Here is a 20050-nt window from a genome sequence, read left to right on the forward strand (position 1 = left end):
TAACCAAAGAATCTACATTTAGCTATTGTTAAGTATTTAGAGATCTAGGATTTATATAATAAGATCAATGCTGCATTCAGTGCCACTTGGGCCTCCCCAGTTCAGCAACTGTGAATGAATGATCCTTTCCACAGAATGATACTTAGCCTATTTGTGACAGGTGCTGGGGTTGACATGGCTGGGAGTGACTGGAGCAAAGTGATCTTAACATTTTAAAGTCATTTGCTGAGTCATTATCAATGCTTAGACAACATCTGGAGGAACACAGCAGCACCTGAAAGTCCCTGTAATTCTAGAAAGAGGGATGCCTCGAAGTAACCAATATCTGGACTTTGTCTTGGTAACCAAACAGAATAAACTAAAAAAAAAAAAAAAGAAGGTTAAGACTGCACCATGATGCAGGTGGAAACATAGCCAAGCACTGGAGAGCCCCGACAGGCACAAAGCCGCCACACGTACCACATTACCAGACCTCACTCAGGAAGAAATCGTCTTCTCTACAGCAAAAAAGACTTTGTCTTCACTTGAAGAAACAGCTAAGGGGAGTCAACTTCGTACAGCCTTGTTTCCGAAGCTGTCTTTCTGGCTTCAGAGTTATGGGAAATGATGTTTTAGGTCCTGGTGACACACTTTCTGAGATCTTCCAATAGGAAGAACGCCTGTGTGCAGAGGTCCACTGACTCCACGGTGCTTGGCATCCCCTCACCATTTCTGGTGTGTACAAAATGAATCAGGCACTGAGCACTGACACATGATTCCATGGAGGCCTCAGACCAGCTCAATGGAGAGGTCCTGCTATTGCCAACATTTAAAAATAAGATGCACAAGGGTAGGATTTGGTGTCAGGATCCTGTAACTCTAGTACAGTGCTACTAATTACCAAGCTGAATCCCTGGGCAGCCCACCACAGATGGAAAAACAAGTGCTGTCAGGAGGGAGACAACCTAGTAAGGATCCCCCACACACATTCTATCTAACCCTACTAGAAGCTCAGCTCATGGGGATTTTGTTTTTCCTTGCTCTATTTCCAGAGCAGTGGTTGGGTGTTGTAGTATCTCAATAAACACTCCTGACTAAATGCATGAGTCTCTCTATAACACATCTTCAACACAAACTTTCTGAGAATCTTCACTGTTTGAGGCCATGGATCAACTAGACTCATCTGAACTACAGATGATATGGTACTGTGGTATTACCAACTGTGTTTGGTGAACATTAGATATGGAAATCACATAACATTGTATCAAATCCTCACAAAATATTCAGAACAGCTATTGCCAAATAAGGCTGTCATGGTTAGTAACAAAATGTGCCCCGCCCTGAAAAGCTTCATTCATAGTTTTCAGTACTATTCCATTATCATATGCTGATTGATTTAGAGTTCAGAATATTAAACTTATCTATTTTTCATTATTAATTTTCATAAAAATGATCATTTGGAGGGATCACAGAGCTGCATTAGACACAGCATGTGGATTTATAGATTGACTTTCCTAAATCAAATTAATCTAAAAAACAGTTTTCAACTCACAGATTTCATGATGAGTGACTGAAAACAGGGACTTTAAAAAAAGACTGTTGTAGAGACCATTCTCTCTGTGTTTCTGTCACTCTCGAGACAGGGTCTCACTATGCAGACCTGGCTGCATTGAAACGTGCTGTGTAGACCGGGACTCACAGCGATCCCCCTGCCTCTGCCTCCACAGTGTTGAGATTGAAGGTGTGCACCACCACACCTAACCCCATATTTCATTGACATGAGAAGGACAGTGCAGACTGCCACCATGGTCCCTTCAGGGTCTCTCTTCCTAAACTGGGAAGGTGGGTATTAATTGACCTTGGTACTGATTTAAATTTTAAAAAAAGATTTATTTATATTCTATATGTGGGTGTTTGTACCTCTGTGTGCTGCATGCATGCGGTGCCTGCGGACACTCACAGAAGACGTTGTATCCCCTGGAAAAGCAGTCAGTGCTCTTAACCGCTGAGCCATTCCTCCAGCCCCAATTTGCTTATTTTGATCACCATTATTCTCTAATCCAGGTTGATTCTTATGCTCCCTTCCTTCTTATCAGTGCTCTTCAATATTAGTGATCATTTCCGTGGTGACTGTAGTGACTATACCTCTACTTCTAACAGCACCCTTGTCCTCCACCCCCACCCCACGCCCAGAGTGTCCTTGGGCTAGGAAAACAATTTGCACTCTGTTAGTCATACGGTGAATAACAAGGTGGGACCCTGCTTTCCAGGATGAGATAAAAGATGCATACGGTGCATTGGTTCGGAATCCCCTTTTACTGGCCTAATAGAATCCTCTCTTAATGGCTGGAACCTAAAAGCAGCGTTCTAGAAGATTCTAGAAAATTCTTGAAGGTTGAAGGCAATTTCTCACAGATATTCAAATGTAAACCAAAGGCAATGATTGAAAAAACAATACTAACTTGCCTCAGGGTAAAGAAAAGCAGGAGGGGTGGTGACTGCAGTGGCTGAGAGACCTAATGGAAAGGACGGGGAGCCATATTTTGGCAGCAGTCTGTGTTTCCTCGGCTCCTGATTCCACATTCCATTCCAGAGCCTGTGTGGAGAATTCCATTCTCCTGAGAGTACTGAGACCATGCACAAGACACTGACCAAACACAATTCCAAAGAGCCCAAAATAAAAGCTTTGTGAGCACTGTGCCAGTTAGCTGGAGTTGTAGCATTGACTACAGGAAGCAAGCCGAACCTTCCTTACCGTGGGAAGCATCTCGGGAGTGTAAGAGCATGCCCCACTGGTGATAATCTGGGAATTTCACAGCAACAAAGACCCTTGCCCACAACGTCTCCCGGGCCACATTGCTTCCTTTGTATAGTCATCAGCAAGCAATAAGCATGCCTTCCTGGCACTGGAACCACACTCAGCTCTAAACCTTATCATGATGCTTCTTGCCAACCACAGATGTCACATGCTGTTAGCATCATCCCTTACTGGACCTTTTGCTCCCGACACAGAGAGGCACACTGCAAACAGTAGAGAGAGGTTACAATGGAGAAGTAATTGCAGCCTTATAGCTTTGGATATCAAAATTGGGGCAGCAGACCAGCCGTGGCAGCAGCATCTGGGAACTTGTTAGAATTGCAATCCCAGATGTGCTGAATCAAAAACTTCCAGGATCCCTTCCACAGGCCGAAACGCATGCCTGGCACTGTAAGTCCAGCCAAGAACCCACAATGGAGGGCCCCCTAGACCTCACAGGTGAGTCTACTATGCTCGTTTTGCTAAATAGACATAGCATCAAACTGTGTTCTAAATTCGTATCTCAGTACCCATAATGGGTGCAGCTCTCAGACCTCATCAGAGAAGTTTCTTTGTGCAGTGGACGGCAGTTAATGCAGAAACTCACTGACACACACACACACACACACACACACACACACACACACACACACACACACACACAAAAAGTGCAGAAAATAAGTATCTGTAGAGTGCTCAGCCACAAATGGGACAGCTGTATCACCCTTGCCCGCAAAGTTCATGGGCCGTCTCAGGAGAGGGGGTGGGAAGATTGTAGGAGTAGAAACTATAGAGCTCCCAAGGGAAACAGTGTCATCTGAACACGACAGGACCTGCACTCTCAGCCACTGTGGTTGCCTGCACAAGACCTGCACATGATCAAGCCAGTCACCATGCCAATGGGGGTGGGACTCCTGGATACCCTCCCCTACCTGAGAAGTTGATAGTTGACGGCTGCTGGGGGTTAGGGAGAGTCAGTTTCTTTAAGGTTGTGGCTCCTGGAAGGTTGACCACGTTCCAGTGGGTAGCCCCTCTCTCATGTGTTTGTATGTGACACAAACTAAAAAAAGGAAAAGGAGGACATAGACTTGGAAGGGGGAGAGTGAGTAGGACGAGGACCTGGAAGGAAGGGAGGGGGGCGTTGAGTATGAGTGTAGAGGAAGCTGTAGCCACGCCTTCTTAGGGGCTGGCTACAGGAGTACCTGACCAGGCTTGTGAGGGCATGGTCAGAGTGAGTAGGGGGACCGAAAACGAAACGCAGTCCCCCTACTCACTCTGACCACGCCCTCACAAGCCTGGTCAGGTACTCCTGTAGCCAGCCCCTAAGAAGGCGTGGCTACAGCTTCCCCTACATATGAGCAAACTATATTGAATGCATGGAAGAAATTACCAAATCATTAATTAAAATCTCTTATTTTTCAAACTCTGGGACCAGAACACAGTGGTCTATCTGTGTTTAACCAGCTCTCCATGGGATTCTGATTCCTGCCAGCATTTCAGATCTACTGCCATGAACTTTAAAGGAGACGATATTATAATATCATATTTCATCCCTGATTGTGCTCCTCAGATGATCCTTGTCATCCATGTCTTCCTTCCAGAATGAGCCACGGAGGACATTGCTGAAGTCTATTCATCTCTCCTGCTGCAAAGCTTCTGGGTTTAAATCTATTATGGGGCAAAAAGGAGCAAGTGCCAGCAGGCAGGGCATCCCTGCATGAAGTTACTCACGGCTGTGCATGTAATGGAGCGTTATAAAGGAAACTTCCAGCTTAATATCTACTCAGATGAATCACGCCTGAGATACTTATTCTAATGGGAATTACCACAGGGATGAATCATGTCATAATGAGAAAACCTAGCTGCCAAGGGAGCCTCTGGAAAAGAAAAATCAAATTAGGACAAATGGATTATGTTGTTAGGCTTTGGATGGCAGGCAGTGAATTAGGCCTACAGAAAGGACTTAGAGGGTTGAACAGCCAGGCTTCTTGTGGCTCTGAGGAGCAGTGGGTCATCTAATGAAACACTTGAGACAAAGCCCCTGTGAGATAAAAACAAACTTCCACAAATGCTGTAGTCCTTCTCCCTGGTTCAGAGCCCAGAGCCTTGTTCTTGCTAAGATGTACATATGGGAAGCCGGGAGGGACAGCGAGTTCTGGACATCCCGCTGCTCAGGGATGCTGCAGGTTCTGAGCAGGAAGGGGGGGGGGGCGTCAAAGCCAATCATGGGACCAGGCTCTGTGCTTTCTGTGTGTTACTCCTTTTATGACCAGAGTCCTGCCTGCCCTTGGCCCACTTTCTGAGTGAGCCTCCTCCCTCTGGCCGGCTGGAAAGGGCCCTCACTGTCTCTGTCCTCAGTCATGAGGCCCTTCTGCCTGCTTCACTGCTTCTGAAACAACATCCGACTTCTCCCCTTGACTTCTTTTTGTTGTGATATTTGTTTTATCTTTTCTTGTAATCCACATAATTATACATGATTGTGGGGTGCAAGGTGAAACTCCAGTATATGTACACAGTACATAAGGATCAAATCAGGACAGTCAACATGGCTGTCTACTTATCACTGGCACATTAGAGCCCGGGAGCGCTTCTCTTCTCGCACATATAACGGGCTACCGTCAGTGAGTGCCTCCGCATGGCCACACTACCCAGAGCTTATTCCTTCTACCCAGTTGTGCTTTGGAACCTGTTTCCCCACCTCTTTCTCCATCATGCCATGCCTTCCCCGCCCGTCCTTTTCGAACTTTAAAGCACTCTCTCATTCTCTTATCCTGTCAGATCAGCTGCTCCAGCGTCCACAACGAGGGAGAACGTGTGATATTTCTCTTTCTGCTCCTAGTCAACTCACCTTGCTGCCAATGACAGGGTTTTATACTTTGTTATGGCTGGAAATGCACATGACATTTCTCTATCCATTCGTTTAGAGGATGTTTCCCTGGACTTATGCTTTTGTAGGTAATGCCTCAGTAAATACAACAGTACGGGTTTCTCTTTGATAAGCTGTCACTCTCTTTTGGGTGTGTATCTGAGAGCAGGATAGCTGCATCAGACGACAGATCTATTTTAAGTGTTTTGGAGTCACCACACTGCTTTCCAGTCTGGCTGTACTGATTTACATTCTCGGCATTTTAGAACAATTGTTTCCCAGATGGTGTGGCCTGTTTTGAGAGGCTGTTCAACCTTTGGGCAGCAGGGTCAGCTGGAGCAAATGGATAACTCAGGGATGGGCCTGCAGGTTTATAACCTGATCTTGCTTCTTGTCCTGTCTTTGCCTATTTCACCAAGATATCAGCAAGCAGGTTCATGATCCTGCCCTCAAGCCTTCTGTACCACACCGCACTTTCCCCCATATGCCATCCTTCCCCACCACACCACCCTTTCCCCATCATGACAGGCTGGACTTTCAAGCTGTGAGTCAAAATAAATAGTCTCTCTTTTAAAAAGCCTATTATAGTTATTTTCTCATTATTATTTTGCTACTGTTTTTTTAGTTTCTTATGTATTTCAAACATTAATTCCTAGCTAGATGAATAGTTTGCAAATCAATTCCCCAGCCTGTTTCTGTGGATTATTTACTTTGCCATGCAGTATTTGTCTACCCACATGTCCATCTTAACACCATATCAAAAAGTTCCTTGCCTGGGAGGGATGTATCAGTATTTCCTCTATTTTTTTTTCTGGTATTTCAGTGGTTTCTGGTCTTACACCTGTTTTGATTTTTTGTATATAGCAAGAAGGAATGAAGTTCCATTTTTATACATATGGATATTGAGTTTCCCCAGCACCATTCATGGATGAGGCTAGCTTTGGTCTAATTGATGTCTGGGATACCTTTGCAGAATATCAGCTGGTTTGGCTGTGTGGGTTGATTTCCGGGATTTCCATCCTGTCCGGTGGTCTGTTTTGGGTTTTCTGTGCCAGTGCTATGGTCTGCTTTGTCATAGTTCCTCCTGGGCTTTTAATCCCATTCTGCCTGAAGATGGCCTGAGGTTGAGCTGTACCTACCAGAATATACTGTTCTGACCAGCAGAAATGGCTAACAAAGTAAGAGGCTTTAGGGTGGGTGGTAGGAATGTGATCTTTGCATCACACTGACCATCTGTACCCTTAAATGCTACTATCTAGTTGGAGCAGGTAAGGTGTCTCTTTAATGGAGATGGTCATTGGATTCAAAGAGAGAAATTAGTTGTAAATTCTGTCTCCGGTTTTAACAGTATCCAAATAGTGTTAGCAGCATTAATAGCAGCCTAAATGTGTGTGTGTGTGTGTGTGTGTGTGTGTGTGTGTGTGAGAGAGAGAGGAGAGAGAGAGAGAGAGAGAGAGAGAGAGAGAGAGAGATTGAGATTTTACTTGGGGCTTAAAGGTAGGAAGGTGATGAAGAGGTGATCATAGTCTGATCCTAGGGTACATCCCAGGACCTTGCACAACTCTGGGGCAGCAGGTGGATACCCAGGCCACAGGCAGGAGTGCCTGACTAGAGGAGTTTTCTGGAGAAGCTAAGAATGGGTCAAGTCAGACATGGATGAAGAAGAAATCTATGCCTAAGAATATCTTCCCTGATTGGACTCTGTTCACTCACTCATTCAACAAAGGTTTACTGGATAGACACACACATACATATATACATACATACATACATACCTTGCCAGGACCTAGTGACAAATGGTCAGTAGAAGTTTGTTTGTTTTTTTGTTTGTTTGTTTTTTGTCTTCAGGAACATTGCTTACTATCAGGGAAGACAGGCAGTTTATGGATGGTTACAAAGCAGTGTGCATGATAAGTTCTGCAATGTGTGAACACAGCATACTTCAGAAGAGGAGGGTCTCAGCCTACCATGGAAGGCTTCCTCAAGAGGGAACACTTTAGCACAACCTGAAGGTAATAACGGAGCTGGGGGAAGTGGAGAAAATAGTATATGAAAAAAAGTTCCATATGGTTAAATCCTCTGAGTCCTTACAAGTGGTTACAGTTTGAGTCAAGAACCACTAATTTCCAGAAATATTTTCTTTTTATCAGAAAAAAATTTACTATAAAAGAGATCCACCTTTAAAGAAATAGCTCTTTGAGAGTTTTGCGTATGTTTTAATCATCTCTGTCCCAACTTTTCCCATATCCCTAATTCATGTCCTTCCTCCTTCCTTCCTTCCTTCCTTCCTTCCTTCCTTTCTCTCTCCCTCCCTCCCTGCCTTCCTTTCTCTTTTTGAACCCTTCAAGGCCATCTGTGCTGCCCAAATGTCCCTGGGTGTATGGTCTTCCACTAGAGCACAATTGACTTGCCAGGGACTACACTTTCACCAAAAGCTGCCTCTCCTTCTCCCAGCTGCTACCAATTGCTAACAGCTTTGGTGAAGAATCAGACTGTGTGCTCAACTCCCTTTTTTGTTGAAATTAGATGTCTTGGCCTTGCACAGGTTTTGACAACTATTTTCTAAACAAACTGCCATGTCAGTACAGCTGAAAGCTGTATCTCCTAAGACTCCCATAACCTTCCTGCATAGTGCTAAGTATAGAAGAACTCAGACAAGACCCAGGTTCTGCCACTGAGGCATGGATGGGATGGAGCTAAGATTTCTTAGAACTTGGCAGTTTCTTTAAATGTTACACACACACACATACACACGAAGATACAGAGTACAGTGTGCCTATTACCTACCAGCCTGCAACTGGAGACCACCTCACTTGCATTACCAATGATAACCTTCAGAGATACCACACTAGGTGAGAAGGGACTCAAAAACTCTTCCTGCTCAGTTGAAAGTATAAACCTGGAAATCAGTGGACACTCTTCTACCTTTGGAAGGTAGCAGTGGAAACAGAAATCTTCAAGGAGTTTCTAAAGTATTGGAGAACAAAATGATAATGACAATGATGGGGAGGATACCACAATGACTCTGTAGTTGATGAGGATAAAGTGGGGGTTCTGACTATGGCTGTGAGACATGCTTTTATCCTGTCCTGTCACAGAAGTTCTCAGCTATCGTGTGTGTGTGTGTGTGTGTGTGTGTGTGTGTGTGTGTGTGTGTGTGTGTGTGTACATTAGCTCAGGGCTAATATATTGAGAGACCAAAGGTCAAAACCAACATGCTTGACCTTGAGAGGACGAAAGGGTATGAGAAAGTTGTTATCTCTCACATCATCTGTCCTCATGATGTAGTCAGATAAGATATGGCCACCCTCTAGAGACTTCCATAGGCTTCACACATACAAAGAAAATACCCTACAAAACCCTAAGGTTGAATGAAACTTCAGTGTTTTTTTTTTAAAAGAAACTATTTAATAATTAACAAACAAATATTTTTTAATTTACATTCCCCAAATACAACATTTTAGCTCTTATACTCTGTAATCTAAAAAGCCTGTTCTGTTGTCTTAGTGAGTTTAAGGCTTTCCTTGGCTATCAAAACAAAGAAGTCTTTTGTTGAAAGAATCAGGCGACAGTGTTTGGTATAAAGAATAATTGTGTGAAACACCAATGTGTAAAAAGCAGACTTAAGAGTTTGTCTGTCTCCAGATTCTTTGGATTTCTTGCAACAAATCAAAATACTATTGTCCTTTGCTTTGAGGGAGCCCTAAACAATTATGTATTGTCATGTTTTCTGAGCGCATGTAGAGGACAACATGCAGGTATGATTTTATAGGATATATTTCAACCATCTCCAGCTCAGTGGGATCAAGTACTTGTGGGCATTCCAAGGACTTTCCTTTATGCCCTTGCCAATCCAGTGGGGCAGCATATTATATTGCATACAGTTGGAACTCATGAAATATTCCTTGGATTTTAGCTGACCTGCATCTACATTTACTGGGCATAACCAGCATGCCAAAGACAGAGAACAAACAAAGTCAGTGCAGTCAGCCATTGGCATGAGTTCCTGGGCTACGTGGGCCAGATGGCACATAGAGCCACTAGGACTCACTCTGAGCAGAGTGGATAAGATCCAAGGAAGATACAGTGCTGAACCAGAATGGAGTGTGGTTTTTGTCTGTTTGTTGGTTTGTTTTTTATTGTGTTACATTTCTGCTTAAATAGCAATAATTCAGTAGCTGCACTGGACATCAACGGATGATGTTTCAGTTCAATTGGAGGGTTCTGCCATCACTCAAGGCTCAAGAGCGGGACTGCCCTTTGTTTTACAGGGTCATATCCACACATACCTTCTTCTTTCAAAACTTTCTTTCACGACAATAACTCTGACCTTGGTTCTTGCTTGGCCATTCGACTCATGAGCATGAAGTAAAGAGCAAAGAGCTTGATTGGTTGCATTTGGGGTTGGGTTGGGGATGGGTTTGGGGTCCATTCATACAGGAATGAACATATCTCACTTTGCTTATTTGTGTCTCAGGGGTGACGGTGATAAGCTACAGAATAGAAAGGAGGGAAACATTTGGAATGCAAGCTTTAGGGAAACTCTACAAGAGTGACACCAAAAGAAAGCGCTTTCTTTTGATACCCTCCCTCAAAACCTCTTCAGTCCTTCACTTTGAAGCCATGGAGAGGCAAGTGCAATCTCATTTAGGAAAGGGGGGAGGGGCTGTCTCTAGCCAGCTGAGTTTGGAGTTCCACCACTTTCTCCAACAAGTTTCATTACTTCTTCTATCGTGCAGCTTGTACACGCCATTCAGATCTCCCAAGTGAAACTGACAATCTTTACCTGCCAATGCTCTGAACATATCCTTCCCACTCTTCAAAAATCAACCAGAGCTTCTCACCCCATGTGTTATCTGTGTTACTTATTGGTATCTATTCCAGACACAATACAAAGTATGAAAACCTGAGGCTGTAGGGGATGAGGGGGTGTACACATGTGTTGGGGATGGGGATTTGGTGAGGAGAAACTCAGAGAATGAAACTTTCCAGGCTGGAGAGAAACAGGAGGCAGAAGAAGGATGGAAGACAAGCATGTCTGAGGTTGGCACGCTTTAGGGACACCTGCTGCTTACCCCAGGTTTTGGACATCAGCACAATTATCACCCTTCATCCCTACCTCAAGAAGCATCCCCTGGTTAATCAATGACTCACACTTGCTTCATTTAGCACCTCTTAAATGGCAGGGGGTGGTCAGGAAGGCAGGTAAGAGGGAAAGTCAGCTAAGGGGACAAAGGGAAGCTAATACGGGAGAAGGCAGAGGTTCAGACAACTGGGGCTCCAGGAGTCCACAGAAGGCCAAAAGGGTCAGGCTGACTTCACTAGGAGGAGGGGCTACTGCAAGGGCAAAACAGTGAGACAGGGTACCATAGGATTGACCCAGGACTGGGTCTAGAAGAGAAGAAATGGAGAAAGAACAGATATGCTGTGGAGTCTTGGTTGATCGACACAGAGACGATAATGCTGATCTACAATTGAAGCACCGAGGCTTGGTACAAAGATCCAAGGAGGTTGGGAAGTCAGAGATGGGAGAGATGCTGGAAAATTCTCACCAATGAACTGGCTTTCGATTGAGCAAGCTAAGAGTAGAGCGTGGAGGAGAAATGTGTTTACAGGGGTTAAAAGCTACTGGGTCTCACGATCAGAATCTGATCAGAAACTAGACCATCAGCCTGAGACTCTAGACCAGTGGTTCTTAACCTTCCTAATGCTGCGACCCTTTAATACAGTTCCTTGTGTTGTGGTGACACCCTCAATCATAAAATTATTTTGTTGCTACTTCATAATTATAACTTCCCTGCTGCTATGAATTGTAACATAAATATCTGTGTTTTCTGATGGTCTTAGGCAATCCCTGTGAAAAGGTCACTCGACCCCCCCCTGCCCCGAGGGGGCCGTAACCTACTGATTGAGAACCACTGTTCCAGATGGACACAAACTCCTCTGTCCTTCCCTTCTCCATCCCCATTATGGGTAAGTATCCCATGTGAGGGAGGAATGGAAAAGCTGGAGCTCTGTTTGCTTCTTTTGGGGAAAGTGAAACCCTTTTCTTCCCCAGTCCCTAGCAGGATTCACTGGGTGTTAAGTGTTCTGAACATTTGGCTCTTTCTTTGGATGTTCCCCTCAATCAGAGCTTTGCTATCACAGAGAATGAAGAAGCATAATGCAGATCCTAGGAGACTTTGCAGCTGCCTCCAGCTACTATGACGGACTTCTCATTTGGTGGCTCTCCCACAAAGGTCATGTCACCGAGCCAGATGGGATGGCAGGTGCTATGATTATGTTCACCCACATATCAGGTGAGACATTGAAACAGACCCAGATAAACACTCTTTTAGACAGGCACATTGTCGGCACACGTAGACCACTGTCCATGGCCTTCTGAAGCCCAGCTTTGACCAAGATGTCCTCAGTGATGCAGTTTGGTTCTCGGAAGTCTTCCCCATGCACACCTGTGGCCACATCTTCCACTGTTAGATGAGCCAAGTCCACAGTTATGCACTGTCTGTCCATTGGCACACTCACTTTTCCCTGTCCTAGTCACTTCTCGTGCTCTCATCTTCACACTCCTGACAGAGTCTTTCCCACTCTTTAAGAGGCTCCTCATGCTGCCACTTAACTCCCACTATGACTTTGAGCCAGTTCCCTTCTGGGTGCCTTAGCTTCCGTTTGGTGAAATGGAGATGGCTGTGTGATGACTAAATGAATGAGTCTAATGGGGATGGCTTCTGAAGTGCCCAGGACAGTGAGCTCCCTGAACATTCTAGTCCTGTTTTTCACTGAGGACATCTGTATGTAACACGAAAAATAAAAGACCAAGACTGATATTAGGGTTCAAGCTTCAAGATGAAGGTCAGAAAAGCAAAGCAGCTGGCCACTAGCTTCATGAACCTCTAGCTCCGGCTGAAAGGGCTGATCCAAGCAGGAGCTCTTCACCAAGTCTCAAACTCCTGTCTCTGCTCAGTGTGGCTGGAGAATGAATGCCTCTCTGGGACCTTGCCTCTGTCTTATATATTTCCTAATGTTGGGATTAAAGGTGTGACCTATAATTCTCTTTTAGACTGATTCACTCTTGTGTAGATCTGGGTGGCCTTGGACTCACAGAGATCTGTCTACCTCTTATTTCTGAGTCCTAGGATTAAAAGTGTGTACCGCCACCTCCTAACTTCTGGCTTCTGGGATTAAAGGTGTGTGGCTGGCTTCTATGGCTTGTGGCTGACTTTGCTTTCTGAATCCTCAGGCAAGCTTTAACAAATCATAAATAATATATCACAACACTGGCTTCTGGACTCACATACTCCTCTGAACACTCAGGGGCTATTTGAAGCATAGATGGCAGTACTAAATGTCTCTAAGTAGGTTGTACTTTGTTTGGCTTTTGGTGTCCGTCTGTTCTAAGTTCCACCCTCTTGAAAAGAATGGGATACTGTGTACAGCATCTCCTTTGTTGTCCCTGATTCCATTATTTGGTGCTTGGACTTACCAGGAAAGACAATTTTTAAGTTAAAATAATAGGAATGTTAGTAAGACATAATTAACATTCCATACAATCCACTCACTTAAAGTGTACAAGTCAGTGGTATTTATTATATTCACAGAATTGAGCAACCATCCGTACACCATACAGACCACTGCAATCACCCCACATCTCCACACCCCTCAGAAGTCCACACCAACCCTATACAGCCACTAATCTGCTTTCTATCTCCGTAGATTTCTCTCTGAATATCTTGCTTAATTGCCTGGCTTTTTATTTTATTTTATTTTGTTAGTTCAAATTAGGAACAAGCTTGCTTCACATGTCAATCCCTTCTCCCTCTCCTTCCCCTCCCCCCAACATCCCACCTGCCCCTAGCCATCCCCCCCCACTCCCCAGGCAGGGTAAGGCCCTCAAAAGGGGCTCCCCAAAGTCTACCACATCATCTTGGGCCAGGCCTAGGCCCTTCCCCATGTGTCCATCGCCTGGCTTTTTAAGGAGGCCAAACTTCTCTCTAGACTGTCATGATTTTCCAAAAATACTCAGCCATGGGATCAAGCTCCTAATAGCTCCTCAATCAATATTCTGTTGAATGAAAACCAAAACAGGAGCTGACCAAGTCAAGCTTGTTTTACACAGTTTGTCTTTGGATCTTCTGGGTTCAAAGTAAGATAGGGAAATAGGCCAGGAGGTGAGGTGGCATGGAGAAGTGATGCAGACTCCTCTCAACCTGGAACTCTGGTATGGCAGCTCTCAAGCCCGGCTGCACCACTGTGCCACCTACAGAGCAAACCCCACTGAGGCTGAGTCCTGCCCCACTACAGACCAACGCCAGCGGGCTGGCTTATCAGCCTCGGGTAGGATCAGTATTCTGAAGGTTCCCCAGGGATTCTGTGAGCAGCCAGGGTTGAGAACTCTTGTTCCAATGGAAACAAGATTCTAAACAAAAATAATGTGTTGAATTCCAGCCATGCCCAACACGATGCACAGCCAAAGTTTTTGACTCCATCTTCAGGGAAATGAAACTCTGAATTTTTTTAAAGGCAATAAAAAATAGAATATTCACTTCACAAAAATTTTCTTTATAGCCAACATTAGTATTTTGGCTGGGCCATGTGAAATTGCTGCTACTTGACTGGTTTTGACATATAAAATGGAAATTTTATATCATTCAGATTAACTGGATAATTTGTCTCATGAAATATATATATATATTACTCAATATGAACGATTATCTTGATAATCCCCTATTCATTTTCCTTGTGCTCTGTACATTATTAAAAATGAACACTTCAAGTTTTATTATATCTAGCAGAGAATAAATTAGCCTTTGGCTAGGGAGGAAGACAAGGGCACAAAAATCCACACATAGAGAAAGCAAAGCCCAACTTTATAAGGAACCCTGTTCTACACATTATTTCTGGAAAATTCATCATAAAGAACATTGCAATAAAGCAAGATATATTTTCCCATAGGAAAAAAAATCTCATGATTAGTGTTTTGTTCCTGGACTAGGTCTCATATAAATCAGAGATATGATCAGTAGTAGGGTCATGAGAGGAACTGGCAGTCAGAAACTTCTACAAACACTGAGGATCACAAATACATTATTCAGGAACTTTCAAGTGCTCAAAGCACATTTTCCCCATTGATCATTTTGAAAGTACCACTCACTTCTCCAGATCTTTCTAGAGGAAAGTCGCTCTCCTTCTGTCCTCCCTCCACACCAGGTTCACACATCTTGATCGGTCGTCATTCAAGACCCCGTGAGACTGTGAAGGTGGTTTCAGCTACCCACCCATCTGCTTCCTAACCTAAGGTCCTGCTTCTTCCAGCCACATGCTGAGAGCTGCCCCCAGCTCTGAGGACAAGTCTGCTCCCCGACAGGAGGAATTTAAGGAGCTTTAGTTCTCTGGTCCAGGCTCCACGGTGTCTAGTCAACAGTACTTCTGCTTTCGCTCTCCTCTTGGGCTGGGAATTCAGCTTCTACCTCCTTCCCGTGAACAGTACTACTGGCATCTATGTCCTTATGAGCCTTGTCAATCACCAGACACCTTCCTCACCGGACCTTCCTCACTGGACAAGCAGCTAAATTCCTCCTAGGGCATTCCACCCTGCAGGGGGAAGGGCTAGGGCTACCTGCTGCCACCTCTTAGACCAAACACACCTTTCTGGCGAAGAAGTGTTCTAGGGACAAGCAAATGAATGCCCAGATTTTCATAGACTTCATTACTGTGCATACTCAATAGTCCCGGCTACCTCATATGGGGTCCCCTAGGGTTGAGCATTTGGGAAAGTATCAGCACATGATTCCAGAACAGTGTTTCTAAAATAGGGGATCACCTCAGGGGACATTTGGTGATGTGTGGAGAAATTTTGGGTGGTCACAATTGAGGACAAGTTATCATCTCATTACATAGAGGCTAAGATCCTGCTAAACACCCTGCAATGCATGCAGGTGCTCCCACTGCTAGCCAAGACTGAAAAACACTTTCTAGAGATGTTTCAAGCACCAGAAGCAGCATTAAAAACACAACAAAAATTCCCAACAAGGATGATACTTCTGTTTTCAATGCACACCTTATCTAATGATCAAAATCCATGCTCGTTAAAGAAAAGCTACAAAATAAAAATGGGCAAAAGACAACCACTAATATCCCCACCACTGTACACAGTGGTGGTGACATATAAAATTTATACCCCGCTTTCTCTATACAACCAGCTTTTCTCCATGTTCCTAGAAGCTCTCAGACTGCCCTTGACTTTCTATGTGAGATTCTTTTCCATGAACACAGTGAGACGAACCATTCTCGTGGCGGGGGGGGAGAGGGGGGTGGGGGGTGGGGGGTGGGGGTGGGGGTGGGGGTGGTTTGAACTCAAGTCCTTGTGCTTGCATAACAGCTTTCACCCACTGAGCCATCTCCCCAGCTAATCCTGATAGAATTCTGAAACGCATATAGGGCTTTCTAACAGATTCTCCATAATCTTTAAGTTGCTTTGAAAGATCCTCCTGACCTCAGCTCTGTTCTCATGTAAAAACCCATGGCACCCACAGCCTGGAGTGTACGCAACTAAGAAACATCAAAAGATCCAGGAAGGAAAACAGAAATCCCAGAGCTTTCTGAATAGATCATTGCATGGAGCATGAGAACAAGAATGAAAGGTCTTGTGATTCTTGGCACAGAGAGACAAGATTAGTATGTCCTTGAGATGGTAGCATTTGCTGGTCATGAAGGCAAAGGGTTTTATTAAAAATGTCTTTCTTTTAAGCACAGTCTACTTTCTGTTCATTCAAGTGGCTGATTTCTTAAGTTTTATTTGTTCACTTATGTGTGTATTTACTTACTTTGGGTCATATTTTCTTCCTGCCTTATGTATTCATTTTGACCCATGGGAATGCATGAAATTCAGCAAATATCAGGTGTTTGTTGAGATCAACTTAGAACTTTGATCCAAGGGAAAGTGAAATGTAAGTCCTTTTCACCAACACCCAGATAGCGTTGTCATGTTTCAGTACCTTTTCAAAAGTCTCAAAGGAGAAGTCAGGGTCTTGCTTCCCGACACAGATTCTCAGGGGCACAAGTTTATACCAATTAAAGCAAAATAGTACATCCTGAGATGTAACTAAAAAGGTGTAGGTAACAATAATATAAGAAGCAGATGACCTAGTTTCTGCTTGCCTGTGCCACTACTAGCCCACTGTGTGGTGAAGTCACAAATGTTTCTACATTTCAGTTGCAATTGTCAAATGAGACAACAAACTGAGCCGTTCTTAGAAGGCAATACAATAAAAGACAATGTGCTTCTCTAAAGGCTAATGCGTACGAGGGGCTTTCTGTCATATGTGACTGGGATTTGCACACTGTGCTCTGTGATGTCAGCTCAGGTGTGGGCAAGGAAGACACACCACCCACCATCGCTGCTCCGGCAGCCATGTGACTGAATAGGAACAGGCAGATGTCCAAGTAGAGGATGAGAGGAATCAAAATCCCTTCTAAGTCACAGGCTAGGAACAGGCCAATCAGCAACAATGGGGGGGGGGGTTACAGCAAGGACCACCTACCAGCAGCAACTACAAAAGTTGATGCACTCTGTAGCCCAGTGGGAGCATTTATGCGCACAGAAAAGATGGAGGTTTACATGACATGCAGAATGCTGTAGCATCCTACATCTGTGGAAAATGACTAAGAAACATCTTCGATTAATGCACTGATTTGTAGAGGTTTTTTTTTTTTTTAACAACAGAACTTTGCCCCCCCCCCAAGGGTACTCTCATATGAAATCTAAAAACTTAACAGGGATAAGAAGTAAAGAGATTACAGTTCAAAGAAAGGAGCCCAGAGTGCTACAATCATTTCTTCCTCCTAAAAATGCTCACGGAACTGGAAGCACCAACATAAACAATGAAGACCTCAAGTATTCTACCCTGCCCCCCCCCCCGGCAGTGATCCAATGGCAATGCTTGACTGCTTTTATGAACTATCAACTTTTCTAAAAAGTTAACTAAATTGTGTGTGTGTGTGTGTGTGAGAGAGAGAGAGAGAGAGAGAGAGAGAGAGAGAGAGAGAGAGAGAGAGAGAGAGTTCTGACTGCAGCACCACTATTCCCTTCCTCTTCTCCCAGACTCCCTGTTCTAGCTCAGAGTGTGTTTTAGTTGGCTGTGCTCTAACAATTTATGGCTTCAGGAACTATGTTCTTGTCCCTGTCCTTGCTTCCATACGGAACACTCTTGCTATGTCTCATCTGTCCCCACACAGTCATGTGTGGAAAGACCCGGCATGGAGAGAGCTCAGAATCATCTCCTCGCCTCTCAGAGACCCACCCCAAGATGGACATGGAGATACATTCCTGTATCTCAGTGGTTGGGAATCTGAGGCAGGAGGGTCACGAGTTCAAGGTTACCCCAGACTATATACCAAGGACCATCTTTAAGAAAATGAAGCCCTCTATTTAAACTTACCTGCCAGCACAATCCTCTGTTCCTTTAGCAGTCTATTGGCTGCTGTGCTCTAAGTAAAGGAGGCAAGGTGGAGCCATCTTTACCAATACAGACACACATCAACATTGCAAGTACCAACCTTCAACTGGTACCTTGCAAAATACCGCCTCAGCCAGGCCGCAGAGCTTGTGCTTTCCTGGGCAGCCTCTCAGTCCTCTCAGTATGAATACTGGTTCAAAATGAATGTAGTTTTACCTAACAGAGGAAAGGGAGAAAGAATGGGAGGAAGGAAAGGAGAGAAGGAGGGAGGGAGGGAAAGAAAAAGAAATAATAGAGCAAGAAAGGAAGAAGGAAGGAAGGGGAGGGAGAGAAGGAGGAAGGAAAGAGAAGAGACAAAGACCATGACATCAAGAAAGGAGCACTGAAGATCTGATGCAGCCCAACAGCATGGGGAAGGAAAATAAAAGTACTCTGAAAACCAGAGAGGACAAGCTGGGAACATGAATGTGTGTGCACACAACAACAAATCACTGGAAACTCCCACACACTATAAAAGAATACAGTGATGAAGGGCCTTGACCATCAGGCCTTAGCTGATCAATTCTTGATCAATGAGAACTGATCAAGCAGGAAAAGAGAGACTTTCGTTCATTAAATAGGTACTGCGTGCCTTCTAAGTGGTGGAGATCATTCTAAGACATTAGGATTCATCAATGAATGAAATGGGTAACAGCATCATTTTTGAGAAGGACTAAGGCAAGCAACAGTGGCTTTGGGGGTACCGGGAGCGTATGTCCTGGTGTGTTGGTCTGGGGTTCAGGAGTTACCATGCTGTTTGGAGGAACACTCATGAGGTTCCAATACATAGGGCATCCAAGCCTGAAGCCCAGAACAGAGGTCTATGAGGTGAACTCACAAAGGGGAGCACTGGTGTCTGGATAGTGGCTAAGGCTGGAGGAAATAAGACAGATTATCTCTTTAGTGGGTTGGAGAGCCTCTACACAGAAGATTTTCCCAGTTCATCCAGCATTATCCACCTCAGTTGGCCTTCTGGGCCCATGCTCAGAGCCATGCCTTGAGAGACACTGGGGAGCCGAACTCTTAGCCGCTTCTGACAAAATGAGAGGGTCACCAGGATGATATCCAGGCTCTAACTTCCTATAGTTTCCCCTATCACCACAAAGACTAGAAAGGGACTTCCTTTCCCATGGCCAAGGTTCTACATTACAGGTCAAAGAGAAACCATTAAAGCACAGGATTCCGATGTACAGGGTAATGTATGAGGTTGTTTATGTTCACTTCCTTCTTGAGAAAGTGCATGCTGAATTGTCAGCCAAATGTATGTGTCAAGATCTGAAAATAGGTCACCGGAATGATTTTGCTCCATACATGCAGCTGTTGTAAAGCATAAACCACGCGCCTCTAGTAAAAGCCCCATCTGTCCTGTGAGGATTCCACACATTCGTCCCACCCGCATTTTTAGCATGAAGGGTCAAACTCACAAGAGGTGAAGTGTGGTTGAGTCCACCATCCCAGATGCAGAAGTGGGGCTGAAGGCATGAACAGTGATATATGAATTTGTGGGGACTGAAATGAAATGGCCTAGAGTGTCAAACAAAATAAGTCCATGGCATCAAAGTGGCAAACAGAAGCTGCAAACAGCCACGGTTTGCATGCTTGTTCACTGGACAAATCTCCCTCACAAAATAAATCATCAACATAAATGGACTCTGACTCATTTCCCATTGCTTGCTGTGGTTTGGTTAGGCTCTTTCTTATCCCCGAGGTCACAGGATACAGGAACTGCAGGCTCAGTGCCTGTGTGAAAAAAAAAAAGTCCAGCATGGAGACAATGAAGTTAATGGTAGAGAAGAAATTGCAACTTTCCACTACCCATCAGTAGCCCACAAGAGTCAGGCTATCTGAATCCTTAGCCTGTTGCTTTTACTGGCCAGCCATGTCACTTCAGGCAAGCTATTAGGAATCCCTTGT

General features: G+C 44.5%; 1 protein-coding gene and 1 long non-coding RNA gene across 5 annotated transcripts in view; one reads left to right on the forward strand and one right to left on the reverse strand.

Moving 5' to 3' along the window:
* Plce1 (phospholipase C epsilon 1) overlaps nt 1-20050 on the reverse strand; it is a 286564-nt gene that overhangs the window by 163499 nt on the left and 103015 nt on the right. The gene's annotated exons all lie outside the window — the stretch shown is intronic.
* On the forward strand, nt 2527-15928 carry LOC103160308. Of its 3 annotated transcripts, none has more exons than XR_004768991.1 (5): nt 2527-3235; nt 7491-7654; nt 11490-11615; nt 11774-11941; nt 14850-15928. It is a non-coding gene; the product is annotated as an uncharacterized LOC103160308 (long non-coding RNA). The 3 variants fall into 3 exon arrangements; XR_003483723.2 differs by having other exon boundaries at nt 2543-3235; nt 11790-11941; XR_003483724.2 differs by lacking the exon at nt 7491-7654 and having other exon boundaries at nt 2547-3235; nt 11790-11941.

Source organism: Cricetulus griseus, chromosome 3, assembly GCF_003668045.3.
Source record: "Cricetulus griseus strain 17A/GY chromosome 3, alternate assembly CriGri-PICRH-1.0, whole genome shotgun sequence".
NCBI lineage: Eukaryota > Metazoa > Chordata > Mammalia > Rodentia > Cricetidae > Cricetulus > Cricetulus griseus.